This window comes from Gorilla gorilla, chromosome 8, assembly GCF_029281585.2.
Source record: "Gorilla gorilla gorilla isolate KB3781 chromosome 8, NHGRI_mGorGor1-v2.1_pri, whole genome shotgun sequence".
In the NCBI taxonomy this organism is placed as follows: Eukaryota; Metazoa; Chordata; class Mammalia; order Primates; family Hominidae; genus Gorilla; species Gorilla gorilla.
This window is the reverse complement of record NC_073232.2, coordinates 69,906,787-69,927,462: the sequence shown is the minus strand read 5'-3', so window position 1 is coordinate 69,927,462 and position 20,676 is coordinate 69,906,787. Positions and strand designations below refer to the sequence as shown.

Here is a 20,676-nt window from a genome sequence, read left to right as displayed (position 1 = left end):
TACTAGCTCCGGAGAACACCTACACTCTCCTCTCCATAGGATCAGACCACACACGACTCGACAATTACTAATAAAAGTGCAAATGTTCATCATGCAAAAATCCAAATGTGTCAAGAAAACTTAGGCCCTCTGTTCCTGAAGTTCTTTGCGGGTTGCCAAATGACAGACTTTCCAGTCATGAAAAGGAATACAAAGCAATCTCACTACAAAAAAAAATTCTTGTAAAAATCCTCCCTTCTTCAGATGTTGTAATTAATTATGCCAAAACAAACCTCTGGATTTCTATCCAAGCCTAAATCCCAGTTTATTTTATTTCTTAGAAATGATAAATACTTTTTGACAATTTGTTTTGCTACATCCAAGTCTCTTAGTGGCTGGCTTTGTTATCAAATTCACCATTTTAAATGACTTTAACAAGGTTGCCAAAGAACATATGGGGAAAAAAAACTTTTCCATATATCCTTGGCAGAAACTGGCATTCCCCTTTTCTCAGTTCCCTTCTGAGAGTGCCTGCTGTCGCTGGAGCAACTATAGCAGTGTGTTTACCCAGTTGATAGCGCACACATCCTTCTCACTGCAGGACATCAGCGCACCTTCCTTGGCCTCTGGCGCCTTCTGCCAGGTTACTGCCCAGCCTCCTCTATTACCCACGCCCCTCATTTTCTGTGCAACCCCCAACTGGGCCTCCTTTTCACTCATCAGCTAAGCTACTTTTAAACATTTGGGTCTCAGGCCCCTAACAAAAGCAGATTTGCCCATCTGATTTATCTCAAAAGGGAGAGGGCCACAGGAATGATCTGTTTGAGTGAGCTTGTTTTTAGGCAAGGAGGAACATGAAGACAGGCTGGATAAGGATGGTTAAGAGGCCAGAAGAGCTCATGTTTACAACTCATCACAAATTACAGTACTGCAAATCAATGACTTAACAGAAACAATGGGAAAAGATGCACAGATGGCTCTCAAAACATGAAATGATGCTTCATTTCTCTCACAATGAGAAATACAAATTAAAACTACAATGAGATACCATTATCAGCCAAGAAAATTAATCAAATAATATGTGTTGGCAGAAGTGCTGGGAAGCAGGTATGCTTATACATTGCTGGTGGGAGAGCAAATGGTAAACCTCCACAGGATGACAACTGCCCTCAGGATGACAAAGGCACATATACTTTGTCTCGGCAATTCTTTTAGGAATTCATCCTCACACACCTGCGGGAAGAGGTTTATACACTGCACTAGTTTGTGACAGCAAACGGCTGGAATCACCCTAAATGCCCATCACCTTGGAGCTGAGGCAACACTGTTCCATCTACAGAAAGAAATATCAGCAGTCATTAAAAAAATGGGAAAAGTTCTCATTATGTCCAGTAATGAACACACAAAGTGAAAAAAGCAGAGAGAGGCACCACTGCCATCTGTGCTGGTGCTGCACAGACTACCCAGGAGGGAGACCAGGGAACCTGGATGGAGGGACATGGACTTGTCACAGAGACCCACAAAACCATAATGCCACTTTACACTGAGCAACATTTCCCAAACAGAAATTCATTCTTAAAATAACATGTGATTGATGATTTTAAAAAGTAAAACAAAACTGCAGAAGCACAACCAACTGCAACAACTTTCCGACTTTGGGATGACAGGTAAAGAAATCAGTGTAGTGGGTGATGACCTATGTTTTTAAAAGTACAATAAAATAGAATATGTCAGAGTGTATCTGACATAAAAAGGATAAAGTCTTTTGAGGTAATTTTGTCTCTCAGATGTGTATGCAAAAGTGAACTGGGTTTCAATATAAAAGCTACTTCTTACTTTGGATCATGGTCAAAGTCACTTGAAAGTCACTGCCTGACTGTATTTCTACAAAGAAAATAAAAATTATCAAAAAAAAAAAAAAAAGAAGAAGATGGCTAAATCAAGAGATCGTGTTGGCTGTTGGCCCAGAGGCTCTAGAAGCAAATGGCTCTTACAGATCTCTAGAAAGAAGGTTTTCCTCTACATGGAAAGCATTTGCCACCCATATAAGAGGTGTGTTGCTATGTAAACAAAACTTAGTGGCTTAAAACTACACAAATGTATCACTTCACAGTTCCCACGGACTAGGAGTCTACATGCCCATGCTGACACTCTCTGCTCTGGTCAGTCTCCCTCCTTCCTGGAGGCCTCGGGAGGACTGCGTTTACACATTCTCTCAGGTTGTTGGCAGAACACAACTCCCTGAAGCTTGAGGACTGAGGGCCCGTCTGCTGGCTGACTCCACCTGGCGCAGGCCACATGCATCTGCAGTCACATGACCCCTTCCCATCTTCAAAGCCCACTTGCGGTATCAATCTCTCTGACTTCCCTTTCTGCCACCAGTCAGAGAACGTTCTCTGCTTTTTAAGCACTTGTGGGATTCCATTGGGCCTGTATTTATAACCCCACATAATCTCCCTTATTTTAAGGTCAACTGTGCCACACAACACAACATGATCATAGGAGTAATAATAGCAATGCATTCCCAGGTTCCAGGCAATTGTGGGGACATTTTTGGGGGCCGTTTTAGAAATCTTGCTCACCAGATCACTTTTTTATTTGTGCTTCCTGCTCATGAGATTGCTAGCGGTTACTGCCCTCCCACTTCGAAACTAAGAGATAGGGATCTGCTCCTAACGGTCAACTCGGCAGGCCTGACTTCATACCACAGAGCCAGATAAACTCACTTGGTGTTTACATATTGCAATGTGAAGACTGAGATTACATCTTGACAAACTTTCTGCTTAGCACAGAAGTTACTCTGTCAAACCAATGCTTCATTATGAGTAACTCTGCTTTCGATAAATACCCAGTTGTATTCAACTTCAAAAATGAGCCACAATTAAAAGAAAAGAGGCCATTCTGTGGCTTTTCTGTGGCTTGCTCTGATAAATACATGTTGACTCTTATGAAGGGCTGTGCCAAGAACAAGCTTTCACAAAGGCAATTAATTAAAACTGACCATTAAAAAAGTAAGTATATACAATATACTTACAGAGAAGCATGTACAATTAAAAACTACTGAATGCTAAAATGATATCCATTATAAATGACTCTCATTAGCATTGCTTACACCAAGTAGCATTAACATGGAATTCTTTTCTACAGTGGCCTTTTAAAGGGAGTCAGAATTACTTGAGTAGCAATAAATCCCCAGAACAATGAGGGGAATATATTACAGCACTGGTGGAGGGGACAGAAGGCCACAGCTGAAGGGACTTTTTCAGGACTGTCTTCCTCCATGCTGCAGCTGAGGATCTTGCGAATATAATTTGTTTTCAATGAATTACATTGAAGACAATGATTTCTGAGCAAAGGTGGCTTCAGTCCCAGAAACTAAAGATATAACCATATAAAAATCCAAAATCACCAGAAATAACATGGTGAAAGGGGCTGTGTTTGTGAGTTACTTATCACTCACAAGGACCCTTTAATACTGTTGATTTCCTTTAAATATTGAACTTTTCAAATATAGTCGAAATACATTTTCATTGCCAAGAGGCAATAAAATATTTCCTCTGAGAGAATTCTGGGGCAGTGGCCAAAGCACTGGCTTTTGACCCCAAAGTCTTCCCTCTGTGTTCTGGGGCCAGTCCACTGAGCACACTACCGAGCAGGAGTTTAATCATTTAAAAAATGAGGTCAACAATCTACAAGGCTGCTACTAGGATCAAATAAAGTCAAGGGAGATGCAGAAATGCAGCACACACCACTCCAGGCACACCTCCAGTGTGGAACAAGACTTCCGTGTGACTACCACTCTTGATTCTTGATGACCTAGAGAGTAAACCTGCAGGTCTCATATCTGCTACAAAATGCCTCATTCCAACCAAGGTAACCACCATCCACCCACCTGGGAAGAAAACAGCTTCTGCTCAGGCTACTCATCTGGCCAGCCCTGGCCCAAGATGCACAGAACTCTAAGAGCGAACCCCGAGCCGCGGAGTATACTACTGACAGAAACATGGCAGGCAGGAAAAATGACCCTCACTTCCTCTAGGCCTAGGCCCTCCTTTCCCGGCAACTGGTGGCCTTTCCCACCCCTCCTCCTCCTCCCAGGAACACTCCCACATTCCAACCCAGCATGATGGCCCCTCCTCAGATTTCTCCTCAGAAAGGGCTTTTCATCCCTGTTATCATATCCTTGTACCCTATTCATTTCTTTCGTTGCACCTATCAAGGTTTATGAGAAGATGTTACTGGGATATGTTAACTTAGAAGCTGTTGCTGATTGGTCTGGTGCACAGTAGGTGTTTAGGGAACATTTGCTCAATGAACTAAACAGCTACCCTCTGGGGAGACTGTGCCTCTACAACAGAGATTCTCAAACTTGTTGGCCACAGGACCTCCTTAAACTCTTAAAAATTACTGAGGCCCTGACAAAGAGCTTTTGTTTACACAGGTTCCATCTCTCCATCTTTGCTATATTAGAACATCTTAAAACACAGGAACATATTCCACCAGCTAAGGAAGATGCTATCCTGCATGTTGCTTAGCTTCTGGAACTCCGCTGTATACTTGTGGAAGAATGAGAGTGAAAAATGCAAATAATCTTGGTATTATTGGGAAATTGTTTTAAACCTGCCCCCCTTCCACCTTCAGGAGACTGAACCAAACTTCAGCCAAAAACTAAACTGTAACCAGTCAGATGAAAAAATACTGCAAAGACAGTCGGTTAAACTTTGCAAAAGGGGAGCTGAACGGAAACACTGCCTCAGTGCTGTCAGGATTCGAGTGAGGCTCAGTGGTGCTGAGGCCACCTGATGCCATGAAACTCCTCCAATTCATCCTTTGTTTTTGTCACTTAGGAATAAATATCCTGTTTTGGGACAGCTGTTTTCTTCAGAATAAATTAAGAAAGCACATTTTGCCTTATTTGTAACCCATAAGTTTTGAGTAACCTGAGCGTGTCACTGGTCAACTCTGCATTCAGAAACAGAAAGAAGCAAACCCTGGTCTTGACAATCACATCCAGGTCTGCCCTCACGTAATAAAAGTGGGTCAGCAAGAATTCCTTGTAAGGAATGTCCATCTGATACGTGACATTCTGCTGTATCTCATCCCTGTCTAATAGCAACAATAACCGGAAAATATTCAGGAGGCCTAGGAGGGTTAGTGCTCAAATTCATTGAGATGTGCTTGCCAAGCAATAGAGCAATCATTTTAATTGCTCATTAAACATGTCCAGTCTGATTCTACCCAGGAATATTTAATTAACAAGAGGTACATATCACAGTCTGCAAGGCCCCAGCCTTGGGCAACTGCCAGAGCCTACAGAGCCAGGCTGGCTAGGGGGCTGGCAGAGAGATACCCGTGCTACGGGATTCCACTGCCTTCTCCCTGGGGTAAGTGCTGCCAATCATGAACTTGCTCAAGAAATTGTGTCACCTGGACCAAGTCTGATCCCCAGGGTTGAATGAGAAGGCTTCCCTGGGGACAAAATCACATTGTGTCTATGTACTGCCCTTTTTGCACCACAATCTTCCTCTGAGAGGCATCAAGAGAGGCTCCAAAAAGTCCAGCCCCTATGATTAGCCTAGCCTAGGCCAATTCCTGGTATTAAAGAAATTCCAGCTGAATAGAGTGCCTCTGCGAATTTCAATCAGCCTCTATAGGATTTTAGGCCAAAGTACTCACATGAACAGCCACAGTCAACACAATCTTGTGGTTACAGGCACCTGCAATAGGGTGCCATGAGAGCCATCACCCCCAGCCACTGAAGATGCCTTTCATTTTCCATCTAAAGTACTGGACTTTCCAAGCAGGTGACAAATGATCTTTCTACTACAGTTTAACCTCATCCTGGTTGGCTCCTTTCCACCTCTCACATCTGCTTTACATGTCCTCTCCTGAGCCACGTCTTCTCTGAGCAGTCCTTCAACTTGGGTTCCCTGTAATTCTCTACCTAAGCTCCTTACTGTTCCCTTTGTAGGAATTCTCTCCATCCGTGGTATCGTATAGAGGTCTGCGTACTTCCCTCTGCTGTTTGGTTCAGCATTCAAAGCACAATTTCTGGCACACAGTTAGGTGCTGGACAAAATCTCAATGTGTGCAATCCTCGTAAACTCTGCACGGCCTCCTTGTCTCCATGTTAGAGATGAGACATATTGTCAAATGGTAAGACAGCCTGCAGGTGGGGGCAGTGGTGGCACAAGACACAACGTCCTGAACAGGCAGTCACCTCACGTCACCTGAGTCCACCCTGAGGCCATGCCAGTACACTGTGCATCGCCCCTGCCAGCCATACTCTATGGCTTCCTGGTACCCCGAGACAATGGCCCCTTGACAGGCAGAGGCTCACAGCAGAGATGGAAAGTTGGCTTGCCCCATCCCCACCCCTCCCTTCTCTCTACCACACAGCCTCCTGAATACCCATCTGTCAGAGCTCTATCTCACAAAGGGCCGTCACAATGAGTTTAGGTGATATAATGAAGAACATGCTTTTTAATAGTTATATTTTCACATTAAAAAGTTAACCAATCAGAATCTAGAGGAGGGGCTTCAAGATGGCTGACTAGAGGCATCTGGTACTTACCTCCTCTACAAAGAAGAACCAAAATAGCGAGGAAGAATCAGACTTCGAATAGATCATCTAACAGAGAACACGAATTCAACAGAGAAGTGACAGAAAACACCTAGAGCAGGCAAGGAGAGGGCAGTCAGGCAAGGCAGCCAAGAGGTTCCCCAGTGTGGGGAAAGGGGAAGCGAGCGATCCCCAGCGGTCCACATTCCTACCATGCACTTCTGCAATTCCAGCCATGACAGAGCCCTAGACCCTCACAGGCCTTGAGGCTAACAGAGGGAGCTGCCTGGAGATGGCGAGAAGGCATTGCTCCAGGGAGGGAGCTCGTGATGGGTCCCACACACCCCTGGAGTCCAAGGCAGCTACAAGAAGACACCATACTGAGAGCCCAGTCCTCAGGAGACTGCGTCCTGCTGGGGGCCCAACAGTCCCTGCTTCTTCACATCCCTGGAACCCCACTGAGATTCCTCACCACAGCCATTGCAGCAGCTAGCTGCTGCTGCCAGGGATGAAATGCAAACCATTTGGCAAAGACCCTGCTGCTCCCAGCAGTGAAGCCACTGCACGTTTTCACAAGCGCCAAGGACAAAGTGAGCAAAGTGTGCACTCCCTAGCCGCTGGCATACCTACTGCCACTGAAAGCAACCCCACTCTCCCCAGTAGTAGGGCTGCAGTATAGCCACTGCTGCCTCCACCGGAGCATTCTGCCAGGGCCTTGGAATCACCCAGCCCCTACCCAAGACTGCTAGAGCCTGAATGCATCCCCGGGGGCGCTGAAGTGTGTCCTACCCAGTTCCTGAGTAAACCATCCTGGGGCCTGGGGACTGCGCAGCCCATTCCACCACTATTGGAACCTAAGCATACTGCCTGGGCATCTGAGGTCAGGCCCACCCAACCTGCCATTACCGCCACATCTAGCACTCAATTGTGTACACATTTGGGCCTGAAGACTGGTTCGAGCAGCCCATCACAGCCGCAAACTGCTTGGGAGCCAGAGGGTTGTCCTGCCACTGCTGCTGCCATCACCCATATCATGCCTGCTGCCCAGGAGCCCAAGAATTCACCCACCCACCCAGTTCGCCACTGCCACTACCAGCATTTGAGCAAGCTACAAGGAGGTCCCCCAAAAATAACCCACCTGACGCGCTAACACTGGTGCCAGCATATACTGCACTGAGGCCCAAGGGCAGGCATACTCACCCCACTACTGCCACCACTGGGACCAAGGACAGGCCAACCTGGTATCCCTGTCCCCAGCAAAACCTCACTACAGCCTCCACCATACCCTAAGATACTGAGGAAATCACAGACACCACAAACATGATTTATAGCCAAAGAAATCATACAGAGACTATACTACTGCACACAATGAGAATCAAAGCTAAAGTGCCCTGCACAACCAACACCATAGACACACCCTCAGGAAAAACTCCTCTCCTACAACAGCAAATTAAGAAAACTAGAAGAGACTGTTACACCAGACATGCAGAGATTAACATAAGGACATAAGAAATGAAAAATCAAGGAAATATGACACCCACAAAGGAACCCAATAATTCTCCAGCAATAAATTCCAATCAAAAAGAAATTTATGAAATCCCAAAAAAAGAATTCAAAATAATGATATTAAAACTCAGTGAACACTGGGCATGGTGACTCTCACCTGTAATCCCAGTACTTTGGGAGCCCCAGGCATGAGGATTGCTTGAGGCTAGGAGTTCGAGACCAGTCTGAGCAACATAGTGAGACCTCGTCTCTATAAAAAATACAAATAAAAATTAGCTGGGCATGGTGATGTGTGCCTGTAGGCCCAGCTACTCAGGAGGCTGAGGTGGGAGGATTGCTTGAGCACAGGAGTTGGAAGCTGCAGTTAGCTATGATCGCACCACTGTACTTCTGCCTGGGCAACAGACCGAGATCCGGAAGCTCAGTGAGACACACAGGAATACAGACAAACAATACAAAGAAATGAGAAATGCAATTCAGTATATGAATGAAACATTTTCCAAAAATACATTATAAAAAAAAACCAAACAGAAATTCTGGAACTGAAAAATTCATTACATGAAATACAAAATACACTTGAAATATTCAACAAATAGAATAGATCAAGTAGAAGAAATAATTTCAGAACTTGAAGACAGGTCTTTTGAAATAATCCAATAAGACAAAAAAATTTAAAAAAGGAATAGAAAAGAAAGAACAAAGCATACATGACATATGGGACACCATGAAATGACCAAATATTCAAATTTTCAGTGTCTTAGAAGACAAACAGAAAACAAAAAAGATGGAATATCTACAAAATAATAGCTGCAAACTTCCCAAGTCTTGCAAAAGATTTAGACATCTAGTTATAAGAAGCTCAGAGATATCCAAATATAATTCAAGGTCTCCTCTACAGCACATTATATAGTCAAACAGTCAAAAGTTGAAGACAAATAGAGAAGCCTAAAAATAGCAAGAAAAAAGCATCTAGTCATTTATAAGCGGACCCCCATCGAACCAACAGCAGACTTGTCAGCAGAAGCCTTATAGGCCAGGAGAGAATGGGATGATATATTCAAAGTGCTAAAAGAAAAAAAAAAAAGGCCAGCCAAAGATACTATACCCATCCAAGTTATCACTCATAAATGAGAAGAAATAAAGTCCTTCCCAGACAAGCAAAAGCTGAGGGAATTCACCACCAGATTGGTCCTATAAGAAATGCTTAAGGGAATCCTACACATGGAAGCGCAAGGACAGTATTTGCCATCATGAAAACATACCAAAGTATAAAACCTACTGGTAGAGCAAGCACACAAATAAGGAAAAAAAAGGACTCAAACATTACCACTACAGAAACCCACCAAACCACAATGATAAACAATAAGAAGGAAACAAAGGATATACAAAACCAGAAATTATTTAATAAAGTGACAGGAATAAGCCCTCACATATCAATAGCAACCCTGAATGTAAATGAATTAAACTTTCCACTGGAAAGACAGAGACTGGCTGAATGGATTTAAAAAAACATTACTCAACTATATGCTGTGTACAAGAAGCTCATTGCACCTGTACAGACACATACAGACTTAAAGTACAGGGATGAAAAAAGATATTCCATGCAAATAAAAACCAAAAGCAAGCAGGACTAGCTATACCTATATCAGATAAAACAGACTTTAAGTCAAAAACAGTAAAAGACAAAGAGAGTCATTATATAATAACAAAGGGATTAATTCATCAAGAGGCTATAACACTTCTACATATATCTGCACCCTACACCAGAGCACCCAGATGTATAAAGCAAATATTATTAAATCTAAAGGGAGAGACAGACTTCAATACAATAATAGCTGAGGACTTCAACACCCCACTCCCATCGTTAGACAGATCATCTAGGCAGAAAATGAACAAACATTACATTTAAACTGCATGTTAGGACAATGGACTAAACAGACAGTTACAGAACGTTTCATCCAACAACTACAGAATACACATTTCTCAGCACACAGACCATTCTTCAGGATAGGCCACATGTTAGGACACAAAACAAGTCTCAACGAAGTTTTTAAAAATTGAAATGATGTCAAGTATCTTTCTCAGACCACAATGTTTAAAACTAGAAATCAACTAGAAACTGTACAATTACATGGAAATTAAACAACATGCTCCTCAATGACCACTGGGTGAAGGAAGAAATTAAGGAGAAAACATAAAAATGCCTTAAATAAAAATCGAAATACAACATACCAAAACCTGTGGGATAGAGCAAAAGTAGTGCTAACAGGGAAGTCCACAGCAATAAACACCTACATCAAAAGAGTAGAAAGATTGCAAACAAACAATCGAAGGATGCACCTCAAGGATCTAGAAATCCAAGTAAAAACCAAATCCAAAATTAGTAAAAGAAAAGAAATAATAAACATTAGAGGAGAACTAAACTAAATAGGAGCTAAAAAAAAAAAAAAGGATCAATGAAACAAAAAATTAATTTTTTGCAAAACTAAAATTGATAGACTAGCTAGACTAACCAAGAAAAAAAGATAGAAGACCTAAATAAAATCTGAAATGAAAAAGGAGACATTACAAATAACACAGAAATACAAAAGATCATCAGAGACTATTACGAACTATATGCTATCAAACTGGAAAACCTAGAGGAAACGGATAGACACATAACCTACCATGATTGATCAGAAAGAAACAGAAAACTTGGACAGATCAATAAGAAGTAATGAGATTTAAAGAGTAATAAAAAGTCTCCTAACAACGAAAGGTCCAGGATTGGATGACTTCACTGCCAAATTCTACCGAACTTTCAAAGAAGAACAATTCTTCTCTATTCCAAAAAACTGAAGAAGAGAGAATTCTCCTTAACTCATTCTACTAGACCAGCATTATGCTGACACCAAAACCAGACAAGGACACAACAAAAAATAAAACTACAGGCCAATATCCCTGATAGGCATAGATGCAAAAAATCCTTAACAAAATACTAGTAAAGCAAATCCAATTGCACATCAAAAAGACAGTACACGATTAAGGGAATTTATCCCTAGGATGCAAGGGTCTTTCATCACATGCAAATCAGTAAATGTGACACATCATGTAAACAGAATGAAGGATAAAACCATATGATCATCTCAATAGAAGCAGAAAAGGCATTTGGTAAAATTCAACATTCCTTCATGATAAAAATTCTCAACAAACTAGGCAAAGAAAGAAATACTACAATATTAATAAAGGCTATATATGACAAACCCACAGCTAACATAAATCTGAATGGGGGAAAAGTGAAAGAAAGCCTTCCCTCTAAGAACTGGAACAAGACAAGAATGCCCGCTGATATGATTTGGCTGTGTCCCCACCCAAATCTCATCTTCAATTGTGGCTCCCATAATTCCCACATGTTGTGGGAGGGACTCAGTGGGAGATAACTGAATCATAGTCGCAGTTTCCCCCATACTGTTCTTGTGGTAGTGAATGTCTCATGAGATCTCATTTTGTAAGGGAAGCCCCTTTCACTTGGTTCTCATTTCTCCCTTGTCTGCCGCCATGTAAGTAAGATATGCCTTTCATCTTCCCCCATGATTGTGAGGCCTCCCCAGCCATGTGGAACTGTGAGTCCATTAAACCTCTTTTACTTTAAAAATTATCCAGTCTTGGGTATGTCTTTATCAGCAGTGTGAAAACAGACTAATACAGTAAATTGGTACCAGTAAGTGGGGTGCTGCTATAAAGATACCTGAAAATGTGGAAGCGACTTTGGATCTGGGTAACAGGCAGAGGCTGGAATGGTCTGGAGGGCTCAGAAGAAGACAGGAAAATGTAGGCAAGTTTGGAACTTCCTAGACATCTGTTGAATGGCTTTGACCAAAATACTGATCATGATATGGACAATGAAATCCAGGCTGAGGTGGTCTCAGATGGAGATGAGAAACTTGTTGCAAACTGGAGTAAAGGTGACTCTTGCTATGTTTTAGCAAAGAGACTGGCAGCATTTTGCCCCTGATGTGTGGAACTTTGAACTTGAGGGAGATGATTTATGGTATCTGGAGGAAGAAATTTCTAAGCACCAAAGCATTCAGGAAGTGACTTGGATGCTGTTAAAAACATTCAGTTTTAAAAAGTTTTAAAAGCATTCTCAGAGAAACAGAAAATAAAAGCAGAAAATTTGTGGCCTCCTGATGCCACTGAAAAGAAAAACCCATTTTCTGAGGAGAAATTCAAGCTGGGTGTGGAAATTTGCGTAAGTAACGAAGAGCCAAATGTTAATCACCAACTCAATGGGGGAAAATGTCTCAAGGGCATGTCAGAGATCTTTGCTGGCAGCCCCTCCCATCATAGGCCCAGAGGACTAGGAGGAAAAAAAAAATGGTTTCAAGGGCTGGTGCCCAGGGCCCCCTTGCTGTGTGCAGCCTAGAGACTCCGTGCCCTGCATCCCAGCCACTCTAACCAAAGGCTACATGCAGCCAGGGTATAGTTCAGGTCATGGCTTCAGACGGTGCAAGCCCCAAGCCTTGGCAGCTTCCATGTGGTGTTGAGCCTGCGGGTACACAAATGTCAAGAATTGAGATTTGGGAACCTCTGCCTAGATTTCAGAGAATGTATAGAAATGCCTGGATGTTCAGGCACTGGTATGCTGCAAGGATGGAGCCCTCATGGAGAACCTCTGCTAGGGCAGTGTGAAAGGGAAATGTGGGTTGCAAGCCCCCACACAGAGTCCCCACTGGGGCACTGCCTAGTGGAGCTGTGAGAAGAGGGCCACCATCCTCCCAACTCCAGAATGCTGTATCTACTAACAGCTTGCACCATGCACCTGGAAAAGCTACAGACATTCAATGACAGCTCGTGAAAGCAGCCAGGAGGTGGGCTATACCCTGCAAAGCTACAGGGGTGGAGCTGCCAAAGGCCGTGGGAGCCCACCTCTTGCATTAGCATGACCTGGATGTGAGACATGGAGTCAAAGGAGATCACTTTGGAGCTTTAAGAATGGACTGACCCATTGGATTGTGGATTTACATGGGGCCTTTAGCCCCTTCATTTTGGCCAGTTTCTCCCATTTGGAATGAGTGTATTTATCCAGTGCCTGTGCCCCCATTGTATCTAGAAACTAACTAACTTGATTTTCATTTTACAGGCTCACAGGTGGAAGGGAGTTGCCTTGTCTGAGATGAGACTTTGGACTGTGGAATTTTGAGTTAATGCTGAAATGAGTTAAGATTTTGGGGGACTGTTGGGAAGGCATGGGTGGTTTTGAAATGTGAGGACATGAGATTTGGGAGGGGCCAAGGGTGGAATGATATGGTTTGGCTATGTCCCCACCAAATCTCATTTTGAATTGTAGCTCCCATAATTCCCATGTGTCGTGGGAGGGACCCAGTGGGGGATAACTGAATCATAGGGACAGTTTCCCCCATACTGTTCTTGTGGTAGTGAATAAGTCTCATGAGATCTGATGGTTTTATAAGGGGAAACCTCTTTCACTTGGTTCTCATTTCTCCCTTGTCTGCTGCCATGTAAGACATGCCTTTCACCTTCTGCCATCATTGTGAGGCCTCCCCAGCCACATGGAACTGTGAGTTCATTAAACCTCTTTTTCTTTAAAAATTACCCAGTCTCAGGTATGTGTTTATCAGCAGCATGAAAACAGACTAATACACCCACTTTCACCACTCCTGTTCAACACAGTACTGGAAGTCCTAGTTAGAGCAATCAGGCAAGAGAAAGAAATAAAAGGCATTCAAATTGGAAAAAGTAAATTAATTTGTCCCTTTTTGCAGATGATATGATTTTATGCCTAGAAAAACCTAAAGGCTCTATTAGAAAACTTAGATCTGATAAATTTGGAAAAGTTATAGGATACAAAAATAAACATACAAAAGTCGATAGTGTTTCTACACACCAATAATGAACTAGCGGAGAAAGAAATCAAAAAGGCAATCCCATTTAAAATAGCTATACAAAATAAAATACCTAGAAATAAATTTAATCAAAGAGGTGAAAGACGTTGCAAGGAAAACTACAAAACACTGATAAAAGAAGCTGAAGAGGACACGAACAAATTGAAAGACATCCCACGTCCACGGATCAAAAGAATTAGTGTCATTAAAACGACCATACTACCCAAAGCAATCTACAGATTCAATGCAATCGCTATCAAAATGTCAATGTCATTTTACACAGAAACAGAAAAAAACAATCCTAAAACCATATGGAACCAAAAAAGAGCACAAATAGCCAAAACAATCCTAATAAAAACAAACAAAGCTGCAGGGATCACTCTGCCTGACTTCAAAGGATATTGCACAAGGCTACAGAAACCAAAATAAGCATGGTGTTGTTATAAAAACAGATACAGGCCAGGAGTGGTGGCTCACACCTGTAATCCCAGCACTTTGGGAGGCCAAGGCAGGTGGATCACTTGACATCAGGAGTTCAAGACCAGCCTGGCCAACTTGGTGAAACCCCATCACTACTAAAAATACAAAAATTAGCCAGGTTTGGTGGTATGCACCTGTAACCTCAGCTAATCAGGGGGCTGAGGCAGGGAGAATTGCTTGAACCCAGGAGGCAGAGGTTGCAGTGAGCCTAGATAGTGCCACTGCACTCCAGCCTGGGCGACAGAGCAAGACTCTATCTCAGAAAACAAACAAACAACAACAACAAAACAAACCCAGATACACAGAACAATAGAACAAAATCAACAACACAGAAATAAATCCACATATTTACTGCGAACTGATTTTCAACAAAGGTACCAAAAACATGCGTTAGGGAAAGGATACCCTCTCAATAAATGGTGCTGGGAAAATGAGAGATCCATATGCAGATGAATGAAACTGAAGCCCTCTCTCTCATCGCATACAAAAATCAACTCAAGATGGACTAAACACTCAAACATAAGACCTGAAACTATATAACTATTAGAAGAAAACACAGGGATTACACTTCAAGACATTGATCTAGGCAATGATTTTATGGCTAAGACCCCAAAGCATAGGCAACAAAACCAAAAACTGACAAAAGGGACTATATTAAACTGAAAAGCTTCTGCACGGCATAGGAAACAATCAACAGAGTGAAGACACAACTGTTGAATGACAGAAAACATGTGAAAACTACCCATCGAACAAGGAACTAACATACAAAATATGTAAGAAACTCAAACAACATTAAAAACACAAACAATCCCATTAAAAAGTGGGCAAAGGACATGACTAGACATTTCTCAAAAAAAGACGTAAATGACTGACAGTTGCATGAAAAACTGCTCAGCATCCCTAATCATCAGGGAATAACAGATGTTGGTGAGGATGCAGAGAAAAGGGAACTCTTATGTATTGTTCGTGGGAATGCAAATTAGTACAACCAGTATGAAAAACAGTATGGGAATTCCTCAAAAAACTAAAAATAGAACTACTATATAATCCAGCAATCTCACTACAGAGTATTTCCCCAGAGGAAAACAAATTAGTATTATCAAAGAGATATCTGTACTCCCATGTTTATTGTAGCACTGTTCGCAAAAGATATGGAATCAGCCTAAGTGTCCACATCAATGGACAAACAGGTAAAGAATTCGTGACACATACACACAATGAAATACTATTCAGCCATACAAAAAGAATGAAATCATGTCATCTGCAGCAACATGGATGGAGGTCATTATGTTAAGTGAAATAAGCCAGACACAGAAAGACAAATATTACATGTTCTCACTCACATGTGGGAGCTAAAAAAATTTGATCTCATGGAGGTAGAAAGTAGAATTATAGGTACTAGAGGCTGGGAAGGGTGTGCATGGAGGCAGGAGTGGGGGATAAAGAGAGATTGGTTAATGGGTACAAAAACACAGTTAGTCACAATAAGTTCTAATGTTCAATAACAACAGAGTAGGGTGACTACAGTTAACAATATATTATATACTTCAAAATAACTAGAAGAGAGGTTTAAATTGTTTCTGACACATAGACATGATAAATATTCACAGTGAGGGACACCCCAAATACCCTGACTTGATCATTACATAGTCTATGCATGTAACAAAATATCAGAGGTACCCCATAAATATGTACAAATAAACTAAAAAAAGAAAACCAATCAAATGTGATTTCAGATACTACACAATGATATAAAACTTGGAGTTTGTTCTTTAGAAAATGATTAAGCAAACAGCAGCAAGGGAAGTACATAGGGTGAGGACTGAGTGTGGATGGGGCATCTGGGGAACATCCTCCAGGATGGCTCGTGGGCCCACATGGTCAAGAACCCTGCGGTGAGGTGAAGGTCTAGGCAAGATGCATGGCGATTTCATGGGGGCTGCATTCCAGTGCCCGTCTTTGTATAAAGCATGTCACCTGTGGGACTCAAACTGCCTCAAACTTCTCCAAGCACCCAGTCAATTAAACAGATTTTTTTCCAAGGGGGGACATTCTGCTGCTTCTAAAAATATAAGATTTTCTACACACTGCTATCATTACAAACTGTGATAGGTGCTATGAAGAAAAAGAGTAACAAAACCCAAATGGGTGATAAAATTTAGACTAAGGGGAGGGTGTCAAGGGTAAGTGCCTCTAAAGAAGCTAAGAACTGAAAGAGAAATGAGTTAGGAATTTTAGCCATTCATGCAAAAAAGGGGTAAGATTGGGAGAGGCCTCTCGGACAGAACAGCATTTGCAAAGGTGCGCAAATAGGAATTTGGCTTGTTTGAAAATCCTCAAGGTAGTCACCATACCTAGATCATCATGACCAAGGGGATATTGCACAGGATCAGGTTCCAAGTGGCCAGGCCCAGGTCACCTTAGATGTGACAGCTCAAGGTAGTGTAATCAGAAACACTGAAGAATTGAAAAGAGAAGCATTAGGATTCTACTTACTGGCTACTGGGTGCTAGACGGTTTGGGATAGATTCTTGAGAAGCTACTGCAGGAGTTTAGGAGGCCTGGGCCTGGGAAGTGGCTGGGATGATGAAGAGGGATGAACAATGGGCTGGGTATCAAGTGTCTAGCAGAACAGCATGCAAACATTGACTCAGCATGTACTGACGCGATGACTGACAACCTCCAGGGCTCCATCCCATCACTGGCTCTGCAGATTTAGGGGTAAACAAAGCACGGCTCTACACTCATGGAGGTTAACATGTGGGGTGAAGGTGCAATGGAAAAAAATTCATGAAAACCCAGGCAGTGATAAGTGCGATCTTGAAAAATAAAAGGAAAAGGTGACTTTGGACCCCTTAGGACGTTAATTGGAGGTGACAAATTTCATGAAATCCCTTGGTAACAGAGGCTCAACAAATGATATCCATTAACATTGTACTATCAATACAAAATAAGTATTGGGTGAAGACTCTGCCATTGTAATTGCTTAAATATCCCAATATGCTTCTTCTATTAACTCCTTAAGGGGATCAAATCCAGCTGCCCACTTTGAAGAGAGGCAAGCCACCACAGACCTAGCAGCCTCATAAACATCTCATCCAACCTACCTGCTTCCTTCTTTGAAAATGGAGCCTGGTTTTTAAAGTCAATATGCTTCCAATACACACTGAGACACTTTGTAACAAAATCTAGATGGACTACTAGGAGGCATGATTAAAGGTTTATTTTTTACCTCTTTTCAACCTCTAAATTTATGCCAGCAAGAGGTGAACTGCAGAAGCATAAAGCAGAGTGCAGTGACTGGCTCATGTGCTGACCCCAGCTGGGGTCTAAAAGTCAGCAGAAAAAGTCTCCTGACAGAGACAACGGGGATTTCAGGTAGCATACAGTATGTCCACATTGTGGCCTCCTTTAATCTCAAGAGTATGTCTGCTATACTGAAGATACGATTTTACATGTCACGGCCTAAAGCTGGCTTCAAACAGCAGGTTCATTTAATAAATACTCCAATAAAAAAACTGTCTTCTCAAAAACAGTTATCTTCCACAGGGGGCCTGCCCTCCCTTCCTTGGTCCCACTGAACTGGTTCATGTCTAACCACCTTATACAGCATGCTTACTATCTTCGTTACAAAAGGGTACACTTTGCAACAGAATTTCACGTTGACAGGTTAACCAGGAAGTTCTGTGAGTAATCAAATGTTCTAAAGGCTCACTCCACTCAGATACACTCCAATGACCATAGTAAGCATCCCGGAACTCACTGGACACACTAAGTGTCCAGTCACAAACAGCACACAGTAAAAATGTATTCAAGAAGGGGCCGGGCACGGTGGCTCACGCCTGTAATCCTAGCACTTTGGGAGGCCAAGGCGGGTGGATCAGGAGGTCAGGAGTTTGAGGCCAGCCTGATCAACATAGTGAAACCCTGTCTCTACTAAAAATACAAAAATTAGCTGGGCGTGGTGGCACGCACCTGTAATCCCAGCTACTCAGGAGGCTGAGGCAGGAGAACTGCTTAAATCCAGGAGGCGGAGGTTGCAGTGAGCCAAGATTGCACCACGGCACTCCAGCCTGGGCTACGGAGAGAGACTCTGTCTAAAAAAAAATGTATGCAAGAAGGAAAAAATAATGTGTGGTTCTCCATTGTTCAGCAATAAATAATAAAGCTACCATTAAATGAACTGTCCTGGCCCAATCAACCTAAGGTCACCAGGATTCAACGAACTTTGACAAGAGTCAGGTTTGTTGGCTCAGTGTAATGGGTGAGCTGCCCCATGGTTCCATGCAAATGTTAATCCCAAGACTTGGAACAACCCTGAAGATTGTATTATTACCCTACTTTTTTTTTTTTTTTTTTTTTTTTTGAGACGGGAGTTTTGCTCTTGTTGCCTAAGCTGGAGTGCAATGGTGTGATCTTAGCTCACTGCAACCTCTGCCTCCCAGGTTCAAGCGATTCTCCTGCCTCAGCCTCCCAAGCAGCTGGGACTGCAGGTGTGCACCACCACGCCTGGCTATTTTTTTGGATTTTTAGTAGAGAAGGGGTTTCATCATGTTGGCCAGGCTGGTCTCAAACTCCTGACCTCAGGTGATCCGCCCGTCTCGGCCTCCCAAATTGCTGCAATTACAGGTGTGAGCCACCACGCCTGGCTTACCCTACTTTTACTGATAACTAAATTAAAGCTCAGAGAGATGTCCTTTTTCAAAATCACATGGCTAGTAAACCATCATCCATGTTAATTCCAAAACCCTTACAAAGCTCAAAATACCCACAACCCAAGCCAGGACAATAGCCTTTCCTCTAGACTTTTTAAGATGGTGGTTTGCAAAGTTTTTTTTAACTACAGGAAGAAGTTTCCTTTAAATAAAATGTGACTGAAATCCATGAATGAACAGGTACATATTTAAAGCATAGGATGTCCTCCTTCAGAACTGCCCTTGGCTACTAGGGCAAGGCGACATACATGTGCTACTGAGCGTTTTTTAACACATTTAATTCACCACTGCATAGTTCTAGCACTGCAGCATTCCTGGCCGAAGGGACAGCAAAAGAAAAGAAATGGAGGTTGGATGGGAAAAAATATTTTGTGAAAGGCATTCCTATTTTTAATGCAAAATTAAGCAGAAGAATAATATAATTAGATTACAAATATGCCTAAGAACAGACGAATGTCTTAAGAAGGTTTGCCAGAGTTTACTTTTAGTCTTAAAAAAATAAGGTGACCTGAATGAAAACATATGTGTAGTCAGTACATTAAAATGGCATATAATGAAACTGTTCATTTCAGAGTATCTAGGAGGCCTGAGACAGCAGATAGATTTTGTCACTTGTTCAAATCCTCCCAGCTGAATCTGTGTTGTGTTTGGCCATATGCCAAAAACATGGGGAAAAGGTCCACCCTTACAAAGAACTTTCATGGCCATAACTGTATGGCGAAGGGGTTGGCCAGAGTCAATGTCTGGGCTGAGAGAGAAGCACTGCCTGGAAGCAAGCTCACTGCATCAGATACACTCTGCTGGTTCCCAGGCCATACCCTAGCACCCAGTGTGCTCCTGGTGTGCTAAAAAGACCACACCACAGGTGAGGAGATGCTGTTGGATGGCTGATTCACTTCCCAAGCCCTCCTTTCCCTAGCTGCCTTCCAGCTAGAGGTGGCCTGTGATCCAGTTCTGGCCAGGGAGATGTAAGCAGATTTCAGGCGGCCAGGTGGGACTTGTGGGACAACTTTTGCCTTCCTGCTGAAAATGGTGACTCTCAGCTAACAGACCTGTTAATCCTTGATCATTCCTCTAATTCCTGCCAAGGCCACAACCACAATGCCTGAAGGTCCAGCTCTCATCGTGAGACCATGTGTCAAGTAGGAGATAGCACAGAGAGGAAAGAACCTGGGTCCCTGGCAACATCTGTTGCAGGGAGCCGAAGACCCATGGGACGTGACCAACTCAGCATTCCCCTGGAGACTATATGATCAAACAGCAAACCGTTCATCATGAATGCGGGATATGAGCAAACTCACGACTGATCCGGCCGACTGCTCCTGCCAACAGAAGGTTTGCTGGAGGCAATCACTCCCTGGCGCCAAGGTTCTCTACTGCAACATCTAGAACCTTTTGTTCGAGGAATGCAGTCTTGCAAGCCTACTCTAGACTGAGCAGCTGACCCCTTCTTCCACCCGCCTTCTCACTATCTCTTTTGCCTAATAAATATGGAGGGCTGTGTAAAGCTCAGGGCCCTTGTCCACTAGAGCCAAGATGCCTCCTTCTT

General features: G+C 42.8%; 1 protein-coding gene across 7 annotated transcripts in view; it reads right to left on the bottom strand.

Annotated features, from left to right (window-relative positions):
- The window catches only part of MARCHF8 (membrane associated ring-CH-type finger 8), a 139,969-nt gene that overhangs the window by 13,190 nt on the left and 106,103 nt on the right, over positions 1-20,676 (bottom strand). The gene's annotated exons all lie outside the window — the stretch shown is intronic.